A 6,439-nucleotide genomic window follows, 5' to 3' on the forward strand; every position below is an offset into this window, starting at 1 on the left:
CCAAAAGCCCCCGTTCCAGACCCAAAAGTAACATTTCTAAAGCTTCGGTCCCAATTGCGCCGGGCTCTAGAGCATGGCGGGCACCGGTTGTTGTGGTCACAATTAAAAGTTTCCTTCAGTGGCATTTTGTCACCCTTATTGGTCGGTCTCCGACAGGCACCCGGCAGGTACCCGGCAGCTTCTCTGACGATGTCTTGTACTTACCAACTTAATACAGAGTTCACGCTTTTGTTGTGATCATCTGATCTGTGATGTCACACATTTGACGCGGAAGTACACACATTTATTATGTGTATCTGTTGTATCTGGTCTGTGACGTAAAAATTTAGTTCCGGTGGACTGCCGGCAACCGGAGGGGTATCTCTTGGTGTTTTCACGGCTCGGTCACGGCGTCGTTTTGTCAGCGGGGCCCGGGTAGAATTTAAGTCAGAATTTTTAATCATGGCCTTTAATCTGGACCAAACAAATGCGCCCCAGCAGTTACATAACTTAGTGCAACGTTAACTCGTGGGGGGGGGTTGTCGCAATTGTCGCCACTTGCTTCATTTAACTAAAGGAGATTCATCTATGATAGCCCAGACAATTTAAAGTACAACTTACCACCAAAGCGGAAACAGAGCGTCTTCCTTGGCGGATTTTTTACCCGCTCGTTTTTCCCGTCCATGTACACTGCCACTGGCCATCTTGGAACGGTGTGTTTCACACACAGGTGTCACCTGTAAATCATGAGTAAAATTTGAATTCGATAATCAAGTTAACATAAGATTAACAACAAGCCAATGAACAATCATAGCACATGCAGGCCTGAAAACTACGATGATTTCATTATGGCTTTTATCTTACAGATTCGAAATCATTCAACTTGATAAATTTAGGAGGGAGACACACCTTAGTAATTTTCCAATAAATGATCTTTGTTTGCCCATTTTGGCCATGTTGATTTGATTATATGGATGGCATCCGCGCGCGCATGAAGTTTCGTCCGTTTCCAAATAAAGTTATTCACCGGTTGCACCATACTGTAAATCGTACAAAATGAGTGAATGTATGTTGTATGTTGAAAAAAGGGATTGTCCTATATTATGAAACTGAGGCCTTATGCAATGTAGATTGTACAGGTATCGCACTGCAGTTTTCATGTAGGTCGCCAGGGCGCATGGTTGGACGGTGTGTTGCCCACAGTCAGATTGTGGCGGGTTGCCAAAATGTATTTGATACGATATTAAATCTTGAACAGATACTCTTGTGCCATTGTAATTTATAGACTCTGCCTCCACAAGGGCCGAAACAATGTACTCGAGCACGCCCAACCCACAGTCTTTTCTATCAATGTCAGACACGCTATTTGTTGGACGTCGCTATAATTTTTTCCATTTATTCCTCCGGTCGCATGGTGGCGCTTTTCTATAACCGTACTGTACCTGTCCTGTCCTTGGTGCTGAACTAATAATCTGACGCTGGATATTGTTTACTTCGTCAAAAATGCCACTCATAATCTATCTGTATTTCTTACGGTACCGAATAGCACGTAAATTCAAGGCTCTTTATTCTTATGTTCCTTTAGATTGTGCTTATTTTTTATATAAAGTTAATGTTATAATTGGAACAGAATTTGAAGATAAATGTGTCAATACTTTCTTTTCTGCATGAGACAAGCTGACCATTGCAATATCTCTTGATTGCTGTTTTGTTTTTGTTTTTTCGAGACAATATTCTCCTGTTTCCTGCATGGAAATTCAGCTTCATAGATAGCGTCAACGTTGGCATCCTCTACCTTTACCTTGACCTTGGCATCCAGAGTACGGAAAGTTGACAAGTCACTACAGCTCACATTGTTATTTTATTTATTTATTTATTAAGATTTACCACATTTGTGGAAGAATTGACATAACAGGTACGTGACTATCACCTTTTCAAAGATGTCAACCCCGAGACCAGACTGTAAGGTTTGAACCACTCACACCGGGAAGGTCCCCTACTCTTTTCGATAAGTGCGGTGGGTTCTTTAACGTGCGTGGGGTGTGGCTCTCCCAAACACAGGACCTCCATTTAACGTCCTATCCAAGGGACGTCCCTAGTCGAAGCTAAGTACTCATTTTCACCTGAGTGAAGTGAGGAAAGTCATGTTAAGTACCTTTCCCAAGGGTACAACGTCGGGGCGCATGTTATCAACACTAGTACTCTTGGTCTGTCCCAAACACGACTGAACTACTTGATACTGCAAATTATGAGAACATATATAGGGATGACCTCTATACAAATTATTTTTTGATCCAACGGTTGTGATCTACACTGATGGTATCATATAACTCATTCAGATGTATCCAACACACTGAATCGATTGATAGGACCAGGAACATTTGAAAGCTGCGCACAAAAGATATTTTTATATAAGGCAGAGTAGTAGCAGCGTACTGCTTTTGTGAACGGGGATAATTCAGAGAATGACGAGTTGTCGGCTAGTGAAAAGCCCGTCGTAACTAGAGGCGGTAAACCCGTCCGACAACACTAATGAGGCTTCGGTACAAATTCACATTGTGTGTTTGGGGGGGGGCGGCAACCTCATCAATTAATGCAGTTGAGGCGTTGGTATAGTGCAGAAAAGAGCAAAATGTAGTCATTATATAGAACAGAAAAGAGCCACGATATAGTACAGAAAAGAGCAAAATGTAGCCATGATATAGTACAGAAAAGAGCAAAATGTAGCCACGATATAGTACGGAAAAGAGCAAAATGTAGCCACGATATAGTACGGAAAAGAGCAAAATGTAGCCACGATATAGTACAGAAAAGAGCAAAATGTAGCCACGATATAGTACAGAAAAGAGCAAAATGTAGCCATGATATAGTACAGAAAAGCGAAAGATGTAGCCATGATATAGTACAGAAAAGAGAAAAATGTAGCCATGATAGAGTACAGAAAAGAGAAAAATGTAGCCATGATAGAGTACAGAAAAGAGCAAAATGTAGCCATGATATAGTACAGAAAAGAGCAAAATGTAGCCATGATATAGTACAGAAAAGCGAAAGATGTAGCCATTATATAGTACAGAAAAGAGCAAAATATAGCTATGAAATTATGTTACCTAACGAAACGTAACTAGTTCACGAAGTTCTATATCAACTTGGCTCGTTTCCTAGCTCTCTGTGAATTTCTTCCTTTCAAATTCACATATTCTTCTTGGCGCACTAGGATTGCCACTCGTATATATAGTGTGGAATTGGTCAAGTCGACTCTTAAATGTATATACACTGTATGAGTAATTACGACATTTTTAAATAAAAAACCATAATGTCGTCGACATCAGTTATGCTGCCCCAGCTTGCATGGCTGCATTTTGCGTTACAGACGCTTGGAATATGTGTTATTGAGAGTTTGAAAAGGAGCTTTCAAAAATAGACTGCTGTTGAATTAATTGATCTAGCGCAGATGCCTGGTCTGTTCAGCAATGGCTTATCTGTTGGCCTGACCAATTACTATTTGGTACATCACAAAAGATGGATAGATCAAAGGAACAATGTCTATCAAATAATTGTAAGCCGCTATCAATTAATGTTGGCATGAAATTCGAATCCTTTTTATACAATTATACGCAAAAACACGCTAGTACACCGTTGACAAAAACGTCTGGAAGATACGTTATTAGTGGTTGAACATGTTTTGAAAGACGAGTAAAACCCTTCTCACTGGGATGGACATGTAATCATTTAATCAGAAAGTACTTTAAGTGACACAACAAAAGTACAACTATAGACATACACATGTAAAATAATGAGTTTACATAGAAATTACAAGGTACGTGAGTATACAAACATATATCATGATTATTACCATCGCCACTACCATCTGTCAACTTCACAGACCACCACTGCTGTCCACTCTCTTCTGTCCATCGCTTGCCTTCTCTCTCCCTTCCAAGTAAAACCCTTCTCCTCTAGGTCCCCTCATGACTGTTTTTCCCTTGTCATTTGTTGACCTCCCCTCCTTGTTTTCCATTGTGGCATCAGTTTAATGCCACAGGGGGAGCCGTGTTCTTGGCATCCTTACAACATGGCCAAGGCACCTTCTCGTGCACAGCGCACCAGAGTAGACAATCTTAGTTGTCCAATTCCGGAAATTCAATCTCTCCCTCAGTAACCACCTCTGGTCTCCATCATCGAGGTATTTGTCTTATTTGCCATGTATAGTCAATATGTTAGAAAAAAAATTATAGAGCAAATCGCGTTTCTGAACTGACTGATAGCAGAAATATAAAACTTACTATGGGTAACTTTCCAAATTACGCTCAACTGTGAGTACATTTTGAACCACAATTCTGATTGTTTGCTGTGTTTTTGAACTGACATACGCACAGGTTTTGGAGTTGCTTCTCACAACTAGCAGATTTCCATTTTATGATCAACTTTGTAGTACATTTTGAACAAGTCCGAACGTTTTCCGTGTTTTTGAACTGACAAAACGTTAACGTTACGCACAAGTTTTGGAGTTGTTTCTCACACCTAGCAGCAGTCCCGACTATCCATACCTACCTGTCGTGAGCGGTGGAAGACGATTGCGTGTGTGCATGAAACAAACCATCCAATAAATGGTCATTAGACATATCTATGCACGGAGGGAGTCACGTACTTTATTAACCAGGATTTGAGTGGTTGATAATGGACGGAATAGCGGTAATCAGCTCCCGTGTAGTTCAGGTTTTCTCGGGTCGTCAGGGTTACCTGATCTTGTCGTCTGTTTCCACACAAATCGTGCCATTCCAACACTCACTTGGCTACAAACGTAACCTGCGCCGCGTGAAGGTTCTCTCTGTCATTTGGAAAATCCAATAAAAACGTGTGTTGAGAGAGAGTTGGCCGGGAGAAATGATCTCCACCGGGAACCTTTGGCGCCGTGGCAGAGAGAAATGGGAAGACTCGCGTGTGTCGGGAGCGACTCGGGCCGGGATGGGAGCCATTGGGGAAAATTATTCCATGTATTTGATGTAGACATTGCTTGCCCTTAATTACCCGCTTCCTGCAACCGTATTTACGGCCACTGTAGCAGCGGCACACCCCCGGTGGTTTCTTACTTTTTGCGGAAAAAGAAATTACAGTAGAGGTGTGTCTCTTTGTTACGAAACCTTGACAACATCTCTTGGTTGAACGTCGTGATTAATAAATACCAAGACACGGGTAGACAAGCATATTTCTCTGAGGTCAATTGTACATTGTCGTTTGTTACGGAATAAAATCTTGTGTTCTGTCGGAACAATATACGGCACGCGGATATTTTTCTCTCGGCAAAGGAACCAGAACGGCGTACATATCATTTACCACGCACGTCCTTTTTGATGTTTGCCCATATTCATAATGGTCGTTTGTCTGCTCGGCAAAATATTGGAAATGGAGGGAAAAGCACGAACACGTCTTTGTGTTAAATGGGGCGATTCGTTTTGAGCAAAGTGGGTTTTAGTGTTGTTGTGAGAGGGTTTAGGAGTGTCTGGGTCCGGCTACCGACCGGGGACGTCAAGGAGTGAGAAACTTGGATCGTGTGTGTGTGTGTTGGGGGGGGGGCACATGAACTGAAGGTCACGGAATTAATTCTTTCTATACTGAAATAATCTGAATTCTGGAATTTTCACGTGAAGTCACAAAATATGAAAATGACGTCGTTTTGGAATCTCGCACCAGAATTTCCCACATGCTGGGAAAGCTAAAGAGCGCATGCGCCCTAGCTACTCTATCGCCAGATCATTGGGCACATGAAACTGTCTTTTTTTCCAATCACTTTCGAAGACTACTAAATATTACAAAAAAACTAATGAAATTAATCTGTATTATATTCGTAGCAAATTTTATTACTGGGTTGTTAATCCACACAGTGGACTGCCCATATGGCCTGAAAAAAGCTTTGAGACTACCTTCATCGTAAAATTAAGTTCATTCAGGGAGTGAAAGACACACACACACACGCACGCGCACACATAAAAACACACACACACACGCGCGCACGCACACACACACACACGCACACACACGCACGCACACACACGCACACACACGCACGCACACACACGCACACACACACACTTACTCACTCACTCACTCACACTTATATACACACACATACACTCACACAAACACACATACACGCGCGCGCGCAGGCACACACACACACACACGCTCACTTACTCACACACACACACACACACACACACACACAAACACACACACACACACACACACACAAACACTCACACAAACACACACACTCGCACACACTTATATACACACATACAAACAAACAAACAAACAAACACACGTACATACACATGCGTGCGCACGCACGCACGCATGTACACGCACATATGGGAATACACGAATACACATACAACGCTGCCCAAAATATAACCTCCATTTTTCATCGAGGTAACTAAAACATCAGAAAATTTGTAACCGA

The sequence above is a fragment of the Branchiostoma belcheri genome, unplaced genomic scaffold, assembly GCF_001625305.1.
Source record: "Branchiostoma belcheri isolate BF01 breed outbred unplaced genomic scaffold, Haploidv18h27 scaffold61, whole genome shotgun sequence".
NCBI lineage: Eukaryota > Metazoa > Chordata > Leptocardii > Amphioxiformes > Branchiostomatidae > Branchiostoma > Branchiostoma belcheri.